Below are 16,087 nucleotides of genomic sequence, written 5' to 3' on the forward strand. Positions count from 1 at the left end.
TCATTTAGTATTGTTTTATTTCCTTCCATTTCCTTTTCAATGAGGCTACCGCAGGTGATCATGCGATCGAGGTCCATCATTGTTGCTATCCTGGTGGACTCCTAGGTGGCCTTTATGTGGGGAGGGGAGGGTTGGGGGGAATTTGTTATTTCAATTGTGTATGTGCTCATGGTCCAATGGGGAGGAGGCTTGCTACATCGAGGGTGGGGGATATCTGGAAGAAGGATTTTGAGGTGGAATGTTTCAACCTCCCTCCTTTACGTGGAGGTGTCTGTTACACAGTAATTTGTCACTGTCTCCCTGTCAGTCATCCTACTGTGTCAGGAGTTCACAATAATCAAGTTCATGCCTTCTGAACTGGCCAAAAACCCACTTTTTCCAAAGTTTTCATCATCAGCGCGTCTGTTTCTAAAATACCCGCGCTAACTGGCGCTTCATAACAGACTGCGTGCTCTGCCAGCACGGAAGCACACGTCTTTTCCACGCTGGTCGAATTTCATGTCCAGCGCAGCCTCTGTTTGTATTAACCCGCGCTGACAACAGCTTGATCGTTATTGCCTTGCGACATCAGCGTGCCACGCCAGTTATGCACCCGCGTTGATCCAGTTTGGGCAAATTTGTTCCAACAGCCAGCCTTCCAGATAACTCCAGACTTGGTTGTTGGCCTTGTGAGTATCGCCTCCCTTCTATGGCATGTCTGTTTGACCCTTTGCAACTACTTCCCTTGAAGATAAGCTCATCCTTCCACCATTCAAGGAGACTCCTCCTCCTATATAAACCTCTACCATTACCATGAGCAGCTAGTTTTGAATAGCTTGGATTGTGTGGAGCTTATAGTGCTCAGATTGCTGCTACTATAGGTAGTTGGTGTGATAAGTGTGGAAGTGTTTGATAGCTTAGGGAAGGTTGTGTTTTGTTGCTTGTGTGAGAGAGAAAGTTTCTTGTCTTGGGAGATTCATTTCCAAAGGTGAATGCTTAAGAGACTTGCTGACTGGACCCTCCTGAGAAGGATATCGACGTCAGAACACTTGGTTGTACTCTTCTCTGTTATTGATTAATAATAGATGACTACTATTATTGTTCCATTCTCATTTGTCTCTGTAATGGTTAATGTGAATTACATCCTTTCTGACTGATGTATAGTTGCTTTTATTAGATTTCACGCTTGTGTTTGTCTTCTCTTCGTGTGTGCAGGTATCTATTCACGGAGATCGCGGAGGATCGTGACCAGCTAGAGCGAAGGAGTGAAGGTGGCATCTCTTCATCAAACAATAGCGTTGGAATCCAAGTAGGTGTTATTTGCCTACCTTTTAATTGCAATTAGGAACTTGCATAGTAGCATTGACTGATTGTTGCTAGACCCATTCTGGGCTAGTAGGGATCGCCTCTACCCGTAGAGGGGATTTGCCTCTCCAACAATTTGGCGACTCCGCTGGGGAGTTCAGCCTTTTGTCTCTTGTGTCCATTTTTGTGTTTGAATTTGATTGTTCTCTCTTTTCGAGATTGGAGATTGGTTCTCTGCTTTTTAGGCTTCCTGGTTCAGTCTGGGAGGTGTATGAATTGTTTAAAGAGTTCTGGCCTTGGTTTGGGAGTCTTTGGCTTGTTTTTGCCTCTTTTTTACCCTCAGCGCGGTTTATATCAAAACAGTTGTGCTAACAGCGCATAGTTGTTTCTTTAAACCTGTTGTCATCGCGCTTGTACGTATAACAGTCGCGACGGTTCTGAAATCGAAACAGCGCGCTTAATCCGTGTCCTCCCGTGCTGACAGCGCCAAGTTGCTACGCGTGACCTAGTGTTAGCGCACAGTTGTTGAGCGCTACCCGTGTTGATCCTGTAAAATTGAAATTGTCTCAGTTTTACCTCCTGAGCCTGTTGGTTTGGTCATCTCCAGCTCTTTCTACTTGGTTTGTGGCTTGATATTCATTGTTTGAACTGTTGCACACTTGCTTGCAAAGCCTTGTCGAACGAACTTCATTTTTGTGACCCGTGACCTAGTGCCATCGCCCAGTTTCCACTGGACTGACCTTGTTTTGTTCACTTGTTCACTTGTTCGCAAAAGTTCGTTGCTGCTTGCCTTTGCTACTGCGTAAACCTTCCTTTTTGCTTTCTTTGCTTGGTTGTTTAGGTGGTTGTCCTCGAACCAGTCCTTCGGTTGTTTCGGTCACTCCTCGCCACCCAGACATAGATTACAATTGCTTGGGTTCAACCAGCTCTTTTCACGCTTGTTGTGTGTTCCATTGAGTGATTTTTGTTTTCTTTACTCGGTGTCGTTGTCTCCCAAAATTCATTGCAAGTGTATCGTGCCATTGAAAAGGAAATCGAACTAATATCTTTTGCATTCAATAGTTAATCAAAGGAAGAGCAGTTTGTTAATTCACATTCTCAAAAGAAAAGTCTCATTTCTTTGTCATTAGCCGCATTAGATTGTTTGATTGTTTGAGTTCATTTTGTTTGATTGAAAGCTCTTAACCCTCTCATAGTTAGAATTCATCGAACGAAATTATGTTCTTTGGCATATAGCTTGCATCTAGGTAATTGTGAGAGATCACACGATAGGGCCTGAAATCGAAACTTAAATTCAAGATCAACCATAAAATGAACTGAATTAACCTAAAAATGCATTGGAACTAAACGCAAACATCTAGAGGTCTAGGTTAGAGACGTGTTCCGGCGTCTTTAAACATAGTCACTATTGTTTCACATTACGGTTGGGTGATTCCTCCTTCTGTGACTCGATAGTGGTCTAACACGGACTGTGCTCCCATGTACCGTCGCGTATATAGGGAGACCCCACTAGGCTTTTATCCTTGATCCATAGGAAGCTGAGTTTGCCGCCTTGTGAACCGTAACGCACCGAACACAGCATTCGGGAAGATTGACTGCAGTACGGAAAGTCCTTGGCTCTCATACGATTGCTAAGGTGTATAAGCAGTTTTACGGATCGCTTGGTAAACCCTTTACCTAGAGTCTCTAGAGCAGTCACTTTTGATCCTTTTCAGACTCCCTAAAAGAAAAGGTTCCTATGAGCGTCTTGTCACTTCGTGCTCATTAAACATTCGAAGGAGACTGGAGTCATCTTTTCGTCCTTTTCTCGACTCTTGAAACATGAAAAGGTCAAGTTTGGTTCCTGTGTCTTAAAAATTTATTCGGCCACGATAACATCACCTGGTTAGATCTTGTGTGCGTTAGCTTGAGTAGGGTCTTTATCGTTAGTTTTCTTTAGGTTTTCTAAGGGGTCTTGTCATCTTGGCTGACCCGTCAACTCCCGGTCCGAGTAATCAAGGTTCTCCATCTTCTGTTGCTCCTGAGGTACCAGTTGTAAGCGATACTCTTCCTATTGTCCCGAGTATCCAACCTATCAATGTACGTGCCCCGGGCGACGAAGATTACATAGAAGATTGGAATCCTATCTGGGAGCCTGATAGCGATCATACCCCTCGTACTCCTCGCGGTATGTCGTCTCCGATGTCCACTTCCCACATGGATGAGACATCTCCCAGCGTAGGTGAGACACCCGTGGTGTCGGACATTGAAACTCCGATCCCAGCTACTTCTCCACTCCCTCCACGATATCAGTCAGTGAGGGATAGGATAGCTGCTAGAACTACTTCTACGACTATATGGGATCCTAGTCTTATTGCCACCACGGGGCCCTTTATCTCACGACCTCTTAATACACTTGTTACTTCAGCTCTTAATACACCTGTTACCTCAGTTCCTACCAATCCAACCGTTTGTGTAGCGCACTCGACTCCGGTCGTTAGTGCCGTGTCAGCGTCTTCGTCTATGAACGATGGTGCTGGTCCTTCTCGCAGTCAGGGCCAGCCAGAGGTTTCATCTGGAGTCGTTGATCCTGCACAGAGTCCTCAACCCTCTTCTGGTGCTGTTCCAGGAGCAAGGCCGTATGATGCCCATGGGCAACCCATTGTGGACCCAAATTACCAAGGTCCACTCTTCTATTATGATGCTAACGGTCAGTATCTCGAACTCGTTCAATCCCTGCCTCGTCAACCTTACGTTGAAGTCTCAACGCCATTCGACGTTACTTATGACCCCGTTACTCATATCATTCGTGGACGCCAGGTCATCCCTGGGCAGCCTCAAGGACCACCAAATCAAGGCCAGCCACCTTATGTGCAAACCCCTCAAGGGCAACCACTTTATAGCCCGCCTTACCCAGGACAATCTGGGGGCCCACAGGGACAACCCTACCCGGGACAACCCTCGGCCGTTGGTGGTCCATCGTTTTCCTATCAGAGTCAACCTTCTGGTTACCCAGGGCAACCTGGTACCCAGCAAGGTTACCCAACTGGACAACCAGGGCAGCCTTGCATCCAACAAGGCCAACCTGGTTTCCAGCAAGGGTACCCATCTGGACAAGCTGGGCAAGCTTACAACCCTCAAGGTCAACCAGCAGTCCAGCAGGGGTATCCTCTTGGGCAGGGGGGGCAACCCTACTTACAGCAGGGCCAACCTACTGCCCAGTCTGGTCATCTTTCTGGGCAAGGAGGGCAACCCTACGTTCAGCAGGGTCAACCCACTGCTCAATCCATGCATCCTTTTGGGCAAGGGGGGCAGCCTGCTATACAGCAAGGCCAACCCACTGCTCAGCCTATGCACCCAGGGGGGCAGCCTGCTATACAGCAAGGCCAACCCACTGCTCAGCCTGTGCACCCTAGGGGGCAGACGGGACAACCTTCTATGCAGCAAGGCCAACCCGCTGTCCGCCCTAATCATCCATCTGGACAAGCTGGCCAACCTCAGGGTCAACCAGCTGTCCAGCCAACTCAGCCATCTGTTCCGCAAGGACAACCCTTGGTGGTTCACGGACAATCTGGCACCCAGCAAGTTCATCCTTCTGGGCAGGCAGGTCCATCCCAAACCCAACCAAGTCAACCTTCGGGCCAGATGATCCAAGCCCAACCAGTTCAAGGACATTATTCTGGGCCTCAAACTCAAATGGGTTATCAAATGCAAGGTGGGCCACAGCCTCAACCTTCTTACCAGATGCAGCCTCCTTATCAGGCTCAGTATGGGGCCCAGCAAACATATGGCTACCAGCAACCTCAGGGGCAAACTCAGTTTGCTCCTTATCAAAATTATCAACAACCGCAGGTCACTCCTTACCAAAATTATCAGTATGTTGCACCTGTAGGGCAAGTTGCTAATACTTGGGGAGCTGGGGGGCAGACACAGGGACAACTGTCCGCATATGGCCAGAATCCGTATGGACAGAACTCCTATGGGCAAGGTCCCTATGCACCAGGCCCTTTCGGGCCGGGTCCATCCGGACAGAGCCCATGGGGGCAACCACCACCTGGTTGGAACCCTAATACTGCCTCGAATCTGCACCCACAAATGTCCTTTAACCCTCAATTACCGTTCTTAGCGACGTTCGAACTTCCTGATGTGTCCAAGTTAACAAATGATCCTATTTTGCATAATCCGTATTGGCCACCAATTCCAACCAAAATACCAGGTGATTGTCCAAAATTTGATGGCAAAGCTGGTGAGGATCCTCAGGCCCATGTAATGACCTATCACCTTTGGTGTTCATCGAACTCATGGCTTGATGACTCTATCCGGCTTCGCCTCTTTCAGAGAACTCTCACTGGTTCAGCCGCTAAGTGGTACATCGAACTAAATCGCGGCATGTTTCAAGATTTCAACTCGTCAGCTATGGCCTTCTTGACTCATTTTCAGTTACCCATTCGGTACGAGACTGGGACACATCTCCTCACGTCTCTCAAACAGGATACGACCACGCACATCTCTGATCATATACATGAATGGAGACGGCGTCGTCGTCTGATCAAATTTTGGATTCCTGATCAACTCCTGACCGATTGGTTCACGACCTCCTTTGTCCCTAAGATTGCAAAAGACATCGCAATGGGAGCGTGTGTAACTGAAGAGCAAGCAATCGCGCGAGCTCAGTACCTCGACTTAGTGTACTCTCAGTCAGGTACCTTATATGAGTATTTGCCAGATGCCTTGAGGCCTGGACAGTCCAAGGCTCCACCAAAACCCTCTATTGATGGAGTCATTGGCTCTGTGAATTCGTCATCAAAGAAATCGGCTGCAAACCCTGGGAAGCAGAAACAGAGCGCTTCTAACGAAAATGCTTCTCAGGGCCAATCAATTTTTGGGAGTACCTCCGAGGTAAACGTCGTTCAGTCCACCGCGGCGGATAAATCCTCAAAAGGGAAAAAGAAAGGGAAAGCTAAAGATAAATCTGGACAGCCAAAGCAGGATCCCCCTAAGCCTCCCTCCGAGGAAGGAGCTAAGAGAAAGCCTAAGTATCCTTGTCTCATCTGTGATGAGGATCACTATACCAAGGAGTGCCCGAGGCGGTCCGAAGTTAGTCGACTTTTGAAAGGTGCTCCTGGGCCTCCTGCTGTGCTTAAAGAGCCTTTCCCTTCCCAGCAGACTCAAATGGTGGCAGATCCGTCTCAATCCTCTTCCTCGTTCGGTTCTCAAGTGTTCATGGCTGGAACGATTCCCATCCATGTTTCAACTCGAGTGAAAGATTATCCATCTCAAGCCAGGAAAGAGCCGGAGGTTCCCTCCAGCGTTCCTCCGTCCAGTTCTGGTCCCCTTCACATCAAACGGCCCAGCACTGAGACGATCCCCCGACCCCCTCCCAAAGGTGTACTCAGGAAATCATCTTATAACCCCAATGCTCGTGCTGCTCAGCACTATGTCATTGTCGAGGACTTAGCTCAGGCTCCGTCTGCTATGTCCGCGTTAGAAGTCCTCTAGAGCTGCCCCTCCCAGAGGAAGTCCTTGCTATCAGCTATTGGTGGCATCGACCTGGCAGATTCGGATTTAATTTCTTTCGATCTCGAGGGTTTCGTACAGAGACTGCCTCCCCAGGTGGCTTTCCTTATACAGGTCATCATCAATGACAAAACGATCCATCGTACAGTTATTGATGAGGGTGCCTCAACCTGCATCATGTTTGTTACTTGCTGGAAGGCTATTGGTTCTCCTGCTTTGAGTCAGTCTCCTACGACCCTGGAAGCCTTCGATGGAAAGAGAATCTCGTCCATATGGTATCCTCCAACGATTTCCTATCTCTTTAGAAGGGAAGACCGTAGAGGTGGAGGTCGAAGTTGTTGACGCTAATCTCACTTACAACCTTCTCCTTGGACGAAGCTGGACATACGCCATGCAAGCTGTGGCTTCCTCCCTGTTCCGTGTCGTTCGTTTCCCTCATCAGGGGAAGATCGTCACGGTGGACCAGCTCTCATTTTTTGCTTCTTCTTCTGAAGGTAATGTGCCATTCGTGGAGCATACCTCCAAGTCATTAGTGAGTGTGGGTGCCGGACTGTTTAAAGATCCCTCCTTAATGGGAGTCTTTCCCCTCCCACCTCCAAATCTCGCCCCTGTCAACATGATTTCAGTACATTCTGATCCATGGGTCCTTCCTCCCTTGAATCAGGAAGACTCTTGGGGTGATATGATGTCATTGAGTCCTGCCAAGCTCAACTCCATCGAGATTGTCGCTGCATCGGCTCCCCCTCCTGAACCTTACACAGCGGCACAGTTTTTGTTTAACCATGTCATTACTCGTTTTGGAGTCCCTCAGGCTATCGTCACGGATCACGGAAAACATTTCTGTAATCACATGATGACGGAACTAACGACCCAACTAGGCTTGCGTCAAGATAGTTCGACACCGTACTATCCACAATCCAATGGTCAAGTCGAGGCCGTGAACAAAGTTTTGATCACTATGCTTCAACGCACCGTCAATACGCACAAGTCTAATTGGCATCTGATGCTGTTCCCTGCCTTGTGGGCCTACCGGACCTCTGTGAAGGACGCCACTGGTTTCACTCCATTTCAGTTGGTTTATGGACTGGAGGCCACCCTTCCCATTGAGTGTGAGATTCCTTCATTGAAATTAGCTTTCGAGTTGCTTCCCAACACCACTCCGGTGGAGGAACGACTTCTTTACCTAGAACGGTTAGACGAGACCCGTCGTTTAGCTTCTCTGGCTATCGAAGCGCAAAAGAAGAGAGTCAAGGCCCACTTTGACCACAATATTCAGCCTCATTCCTTCGTTGAGGGAGATCTAGTACTGCTCTATGATCAAGCTAAAGATAAGCTGGGGGCAGGAAAACGCGAATCCATGTGGCTAGGTCCCTATATCGTGAAGAGAGTTTTACAAAAGGGTGCATATGAGTTGATTGATTACAAAGGAAATCCTCTTGACAAGCCCCGCAACGGGCTTTATTTGAAGAAATACTATGCATGATTTCGTGCACTCAGCTCGTGCATACGCGTGTTTGAGTGTGTTTTGTGTGTGCATGATTTCACGTTTTGCTTTGGTGTGAAGGCTTGTTTGCCTCTTATTGTGTTTTCTCCTTCTTGTGTAGATGTCTAGTGCACCTTATGTCGGTTTCGCTGATGGCGCCTGCCGTAGTACTTGCAATTTGTCTTCCGCGGCGTGGGAAATCTATGATCCTCACGGAGAGTTGCTAGACCTTCAAGGAGTCTGCCTCGGTCGTACCACTAATAATGTTGCCGAATACAGTGCCGTAATTGAGTTACCAGCTGAAGCAGTTGATCTCGGCATTCGTGCAATGATGGTAAACCTGGACTCCCAGCTTGTCGTCCATCAACTCAACGGGCGATATTCCGTCAGAGACCAACGCATTCTAAGGTTGTATCTACGTGTCAGATTGTTAGAAAGGAATTTTGACTATATCACATATCAACATATTCCGAGACAACTAAACACGTTAACTGATGCATTGGAAAATCGTGTGTTAGATAGGAATTTGCGGAATAGATAAACATCATACAAGAAGACGTAGAAAGCATAATAAGACCATAGAGTAAAGCATATGTAAATAAAATATTTTTCCAAGCATAGTTTGCATGCCTGTCATGTGTGCTTTTAAGCTTGCATTTAAAAAATTAAAATACATGGGTCGTGTGTTGTGCAATTCATACATGATATTACATTTGTACTAAACATTTGCATAGCATAAACAAAACATCATCACATGAAACAAGATCCATCCAAAAAATCGGTATGTATATATATATGTATCGTGTGGCGCACTAAGGCGCTCAAAAATAAATGTATATGTCAAAAATAGAGTCAGTATCCTCAATACATCCGAGACATATGTCTCTCAAAACATCAGTGGAAGTAAAACCTAGGCGACTACTGTGCTGGGTTATGCTCTCTATAGCATACAGCTGCTCGTGCCACCCGCCTCAAAAGGCGGTGCATCCTGGGTGCCACCCCCACTGTGTGGATCTGATGAGCTATGGGGACCTCCTCGACCCCCTGGTAGTCTGGTACCCCCTCCAGCAAACCCTCAAGGTTGCGAGCTACAGTCTCCGTCGTGTCAACTCCTGGAGGAACTAGGGCCAGGGCTCCAGCTCCTTGCCCCTCTCTCTGTGCCGTTGGAGCTAGGCCAATGGGTCTCGTGGGTCCCACATCTGCACACCATGACATTTATCAAGACATGTACATGAAAAACCAAAAACATTAAAAAATATATTAAAATGAGATCAAGTGACATACCTCCATCATCCCAATGCTCTCCTGCGGGTAGTGGCATGTCAGGATCGTTGCGGAAGTCCATACCCGCATATGGCCAGTCCTCGACGAAGATGACCTGCCGGTCCAGCCACTCTCGAAAATACACCCCCCAGGCCACTGGGCGGCCACCACCTCCACGTGGCATGATGCGGGCCCATCGGCTGGCCCTCGTCTCCCGAGGACCTCTAGGTGGATCCATAGCCATGGTCTGTAACTGTAAAGCCGGCACCCACTCCAGCATGAGCGAGAGGAGAAGCGACCCATATGCAAACTACTTCGTCTCTCCGCAACGGCAGTTGCTTAGTTGCCTCTTCATGCTGGTAGTCACAGCTATCGCCCAGTTGAAAATGGTAGGCTGTAGGCACTCCAGAGCTAGTAATAGTTGGTTCTTCAAGGCCTCATGATTGGCCAAAGAACCTGCTGCCCATGTCACTAAGAAGAGTATAGTGCGGAGAGGCATGTCTCGCACTGTCGGGATACCAACCTTCCCGCTCCGTGTTTTCACGGCTCCTGGGCATACTCGAGCCATCAGCTGGTCCAGAGTTTCACCGCTGGGTCGCTGCCCCTCCAGGATGGGCATCTGGCCCCGACGTGACAATCCAGTCAAAAAGTAGATGTCCGTAGAGTCAAACTCGATATCCTGGCCACGGATTGTGAATTTTCCATCTACTGGGTTCCAAGTTCTGATTAGGAACTCCAACAAGTCAGGTTGCGCCCTCAGGCGCGGAGTAAGGAAGAACTTAAAGAACCCGCATGCCCGCATTGCATTCCGGCATTCGGCAAGTGCATACGCGGCTATATCCTCATCATCGTGGGCTCTCTCTTGCCAAACCAAAGCCATTTTGCCCTGCAAGACCATGAAAAAACATTAGAGTGCCAATTGTGGAAGTTTGAACGTTCATTTCATTAAAAACAAAATTTTTCCATGCCAGCGCGACTGTTTTTAAAACATTCGCGCTGAAAATGGCGCCTCTTTGTTTTTTCCTTGGGTCAGCGAGGAAAGCACACGTGTTTTCCGCGCTGACCCAAGAGGTGGTACGTGTAAATATAAATCGATCAGCGCGGACCCGAGTCGGAAATCCGCGCTGACCGAGAGCGTACCAACGCTCAAAGAATTTGCCCAAAGGGCCAAATTCCACCATGGAATTGCTCTCAGAAAGGATCAAAATGAAACGCAAGGAGAGGAGAAACTACCTGGAAGAAGCTGTCGGATGAATGGTGTCCGCACGGGCTGGAAATCGCTCCATCAACCTTGCAGCTCCTCAACGTTCTTCAAGACCCAAAATGGTAACAATGGTAAAAAATGACTTTTACCCCCCTATTTATGGTAAAAAATTCATAATTGACTATATTTTCTTATCCATATGGGTTTTTGTCACCTTTTCACCATGGATTTAGCACTAATGTCACTGTATTATGCCTTTATGCATGTTTTAATATGTTTTTTACACATATCGAACAGATTTATGCGGGTGGTGTTCTTGTGCAGGTTTAGGTAACCGGTGTGGTCATGGCAGTTCTTCGTGCACTTGGTCCCAAAGAAATGTCGTCTTTGAGCTCTTTTCTGACATGAATCAAGAAAAGATGGCCGAGTTTCCTTTCGGCTCATTAAAAGGAACGAGGGGCGGTCATTTTAAGCTCTTTTTCAACCGTTTAACTTAAAAAGATTGCCGGGTGTTTGTCGTTTCGCACTCGTTATTGGCTCTAAAATGACGTGCTTCCGACCGCTTTTTTACTTTTTCGGGTCAAAGGCACTATTTACGAAAAGTACTCCTCGATCGTAATGGTCAGGCGGTTCTTTCGAGCATTTTTTATACTTTTTCGGGCTCGAGAGACACAACTTTACGAAAAAGGACCCCCCTGGAGTTTCCTTTTCCGCTGTCTTTTCAGACTCTCTAAACAAGAAAAGACATCGAGTTTTTCCTTTGTCAGGCTCGTTAAACACTTGATGACATTGGGCATCGTCGAAATGACGCTCTCCAAGCATATGCTATCCCCGTCAAGCTTGTCATCCAAAAATAATCGGGGTACCTGCCAGAGATGGTGGGGAAAATGGAACTGTAATAATTGTCGTGTCGGCAGTATGTTGCTCTTGAACATGGCACTGGTCTGCATTCGTGTCGGGTGGGGATTTCTCATTTTGTTTCACAACTGGCCTCCGTGGGTACGGGTTATCCTATTTGACCTCTCATTTGCTCATTGCCTCGTCATCATACCCTCTGCTCATTTGATGTCAAATACTGCCAAATCCACTGTCGTGCCGTCGATATGTTCAAGAGCAGTTGACCTCTGCAACAGTGCAACCTCATTTGCTATCTCACACAAAGAATTTTACCTCTGTCTCATGTCGATGATGTGGGAAACATCATGGCCCACCTTCGTTCAAGGTCACTTCCTGTCGACTTCAACTCATTATCCAGGAAGGCGACATAGAGACTCCCTTCAGGTGCCTTGGAGCCTGCATGCCTCAATGGCAGGTTCTTCGTGTTCGACGAGAGGTTTTCATCATTGGCCTCCGATCGAACGATTCTGCGGGCATTCGACACCAGCTCATTGATTCACATGTCGCAGATTGTACCTATAGTACCTTGAGGACCATTGTCATTATTGGTGGTACCTCTCGCGTCTGTTAACAGTTTTCATCATTGACTGGTAATCAGACGATGTTCATGCATGTTCGACTTCAACTCATGTATTCACATGCTTGGACTTGTACTTTGTTCGGGTCGGGACGGAGCGCAAGACCCTGGATCTCTGTCTGTTATGGTCCAGGCTGCGATTTTGTGGATGATCATTACATGACTCATTGATGGATGGCTGTGCCCATACCTGAGTCTTCATGGATGGCTGCGACCATACCTTATCATTACTCTGGTCTCTTTAGCTGGGTGGCTGCGTCCATTCCACAGACCTTTCGCACGTCTTTCGGATGGTTGCGCCCATGCCTAGACTACATGTACTTGATTATCAGAGATATTCGGTCCTTCCTGGTGGTGTTCCAGTTCGGCGAGTTTTGTAAAGCATTTCACCCCTCCCACTCTCTCGGTCTTCATGCTTTAGGGGGCATCTGTTACACAGTAATTTGTCACTGTCTCCCTGTCAGTCACCCTACTGTGTCAGGAGTTCACAATAATCAAGTTCATGCCTTCTGAACTGGCCAAAAACCCACTTTTTCCAAAGTTTTCATCATCAGCGCGTCTGTTTCTAAAATACCCGCGCTGACTGGCGCTTCATAACAAACCGCGTACGCTGCCAGCGCGGAAGCACACGTCTTTTCCGTGCTGGTCGAATTTCATGTCCAGCGCAGCCTCTGTTTGTATTAACCCGCACTGACAACAGCTTGATCGTTATTGCCTTGCGACGTCAGCGCGCCACGCCAGTTATGCACCCGTGTTGATCCAGTTTGGGCGAATTTGTTCCAACAGCTAGCCTTCCAGATAACTCCAGACTTGGTTGTTGGCCTTGTGAGTATCGCCTCCCTTCTATGGCATGTCTGTTCGACCCTTTGCAACTACTTCCCTTGAAGATAAGCTCATCCTTCCACCATTCAAGGAGACTCCTTCTCCTATATAAACCTCTACCATTACCATGAGCAGCTAGTTTTGAATAGCTTGGATTGTGTGGAGCTTATAGTGCTCAGATTGCTGCTACTATAGGTAGTTGGTGTGATAAGTGTGGAAGTGTTTGATAGCTTAGGGAAGGTTGTGTTGTGTTGCTTGTGTGAGAGAGAGAGTTTCTTGTCTTGGGAGATTCATTTCCAAAGGTGAATGCTTAAGAGACTTGCTGACTGGACCCTCCTGAGAAGGATATCGACGTCAGAACACTTGGTTGTACTCTTCTCTGTTATTGATTAATAATAGATGACTACTATTATTGTTCCATTCTCATTTGTCTCTGCAATGGTTAATGTGAATTACATCCTTTCTGACTGATGTATAGTTTCTTTTATTAGATTTCACGCTTGTGTTTGTCTTCTCTTCATGTGTGCATGTATCTATTCGCGGAGATCGCGGAGGATCGTGACCAGCCAGAGCGGAGTGAAGGTGGCATCTCTTCATCAAACAATAGCGTTGGAATCCAAGTAGGTCTTCTTTGCCTACCTTTTAATTGCAATTAGGAACTTGCATAGTAGCATTGACTGATTGTTGCTAGACCCATTCTGGGCTAGTAGGGATCGCCTCTACCCGTAGAGGGGATTCGCCTCTCCAACAGTGTCCATAGGGGAAAATTATTCATTGTCCAGTTGGTAAAGCTGTGGGAAATATCCTAGGTTGCCTGTGCGTAGGGTGCGTGGGGTGCATTGCTGCCTAATCCCTCCTCTTGTTTGGATATGTTCTTGCATTGTGTAGGTTGCCGCAGGCGGTCAAGTGATTGAGGTCCACTGTTGCTGCTATTTGGGTGGACTCCTAGGTGGCCTCGGTGTGCAGCGGGGAGGGTTAGGGGGAAATTCTAAGAGAGGTTGTGGGCTCAGTTGGTCTTGTTTTATTTCCTTCCATTTCCTTTGCATTCAGGCTACCGCAGGTGATCATGCAATTGAGGTCCATCGTTGCTGCTGTCTCGATGGACTCCTAGGTGGCCTTTGTGTGGGGAGGGGAGGGTTAGGGGGCATTTCTAAGGGAGGTTACAGGCTCAGTTTGTCTTGTGTCAAGGCTACCGCAGGCGATAATCCGATCAAGGTCCACTATTGTTGCTGTCTGGGTGGACTCCTAGGTGGCATCAGTGCAGGGTGGTGAGGTTTGTATGGCCTCTCTATTATAGGATTTGTGATCGGTTGTAATTTTTTTTTATTTCCTTCCTTTTCCTTCACATAGAGGCTGCCACAGGTGATCGAGAGATCGAGGTCCATTGTTGCTACTGTCTGGGTGGATTCCTAGGTGGCCTCAGTGTGGGGCGGGGAGGGTTGGGGCTCATTTATAATATAGAGGTTGCGTGGTTATTCATTCGCCATTTATTTCCTTTGCATAGAGGCTGTCGCAAGTGACTGGGAGACTGAGGTCCACTATTCCTGCTATTCGGGTGGACTCCTAAGTGGCCTCGGTGCAGGGCATGGAGGCTTTTGGAGGCATTTCTAAGGGAGTGGGTGAGTGATCACTTGTTTTCTTGTTGTTAAGAGAGTGCCTGGAATACACTTTGAAGTGGGAGGGTGCTACCTGGTTGATCCTGCCAGTAGTCATATGCTCGTCTCAATGATTAAGTGATGCATGTCTAAGTATGAACTAATTCATACTATGAAACTATGGATGGCTCATTAAATCAGTAATAGTTTTTTTGATGGTACCATACTACTCGAATAACCGTAGTAATTCTAGACCTAATACATGCACCAAGTCCCAACTCTTTGGAAGGGATGCATTTTTTAGATAAAATTTCAGAGTGGGCTTGCCCGCTTCTCCGGTGAATCATGATAACTCGACGAATCGCACAACCCTTGTGTTGGCGATGCTTCATTCAAATTTCTACCCTATCAACATTCGATGGTAGGATAGAGGCCTACCATGGTGGTGATGGGTGATGGAGAATTAGGGATCTATTCCAGAGAGGGAGGCTGAGAAACGGCTACCATATCCAAGGAAGGCAACAGGCATGCAAATTACCCATTCCTGACATGGGGAGGTAGTGACAATAAATAACAATATTGGGCTCATCGATTCTGGTAATTGGAATGAGTACAATCTAAATCCCTTAACAAGGATCCATTGGAGGGCAATTCTGGTGCCAACAACCGCGGTAATTCCAGCTCCAATAGCGTATATTTAAGTTGTTGTAGTTAAAAAGCTCGTAGTTGGATCTTGGGTCGTAAAGGTTGGTCCGCCTACTCAGTGTGCACCTACCCTTCCATCCCTTTTGTCGGCAGCATGCCCCTGACCTTAATTGGCTGGGTCGCGGCTCCAGCACTGTTACTTTGAAAAAGTTAGAGTGCTCAAAGCAAGCTTATCCTCTGAATACATTAGCATGGAATAACATGATAGGAGTCTGGTCCTATTGTGTTGGCCTTCGGGACCGGAGTAATGATTAATAGGGACTATCAGGGGCATTCATATTTCATCTTCAGAGGTGAAATTCTTGGATTTATGAAAGATAGACCACTGCGAAAGCATTTTCCAAGGATGTTTTCATTAATCAAGAATGAAATTTGGGGGCTCGAAGACGATCAGATACCGTCCTAGTCTCAACCATAAATGATGTCGACCAAGGATCGATGGATGTTGCTCTAAGGACTCTGCCAGCACCTTCTGAGAAATCAAAGTCTGGGTTCCAAGGGGAGTATGGTCACAAGGCTAAAACTTAAAGGTATTGACAGAAGGGAACCACCAGGAGTAGATCCTGTGGCTTAATTTGACTCAACACAGGGAAACTTACCAGGTCCAGACATAGTAAGGATTGACAAATTGAGAGCTCTTTCTTGATTCTATGGGTGGTGGTGCATGGCCATTTTTAGTTGGTGGAGCGATTTGTCTGGTTAATTCTTATAACGAACGAGACCTCAGCCTGCTAACTAGCTGTGCGGAGGTTTCTCCTCGT

General features: G+C 47.3%; 1 pseudogene; it reads left to right on the forward strand.

Moving 5' to 3' along the window:
• Positions 1-14,715: 14,715 nt before the first annotated feature.
• On the forward strand, positions 14,716-15,823 carry LOC149152379 (18S ribosomal RNA; annotated as a pseudogene).
• The last annotated feature ends 264 nt before the right edge of the window (positions 15,824-16,087 follow it).

The sequence above is a fragment of the Pinus tabuliformis genome, chromosome 9, assembly GCF_031772625.1.
Source record: "Pinus tabuliformis cultivar Carrire ecotype Pingquan chromosome 9, CPIR1, whole genome shotgun sequence".
Classification (NCBI taxonomy): Eukaryota; Viridiplantae; Streptophyta; class Pinopsida; order Pinales; family Pinaceae; genus Pinus; species Pinus tabuliformis.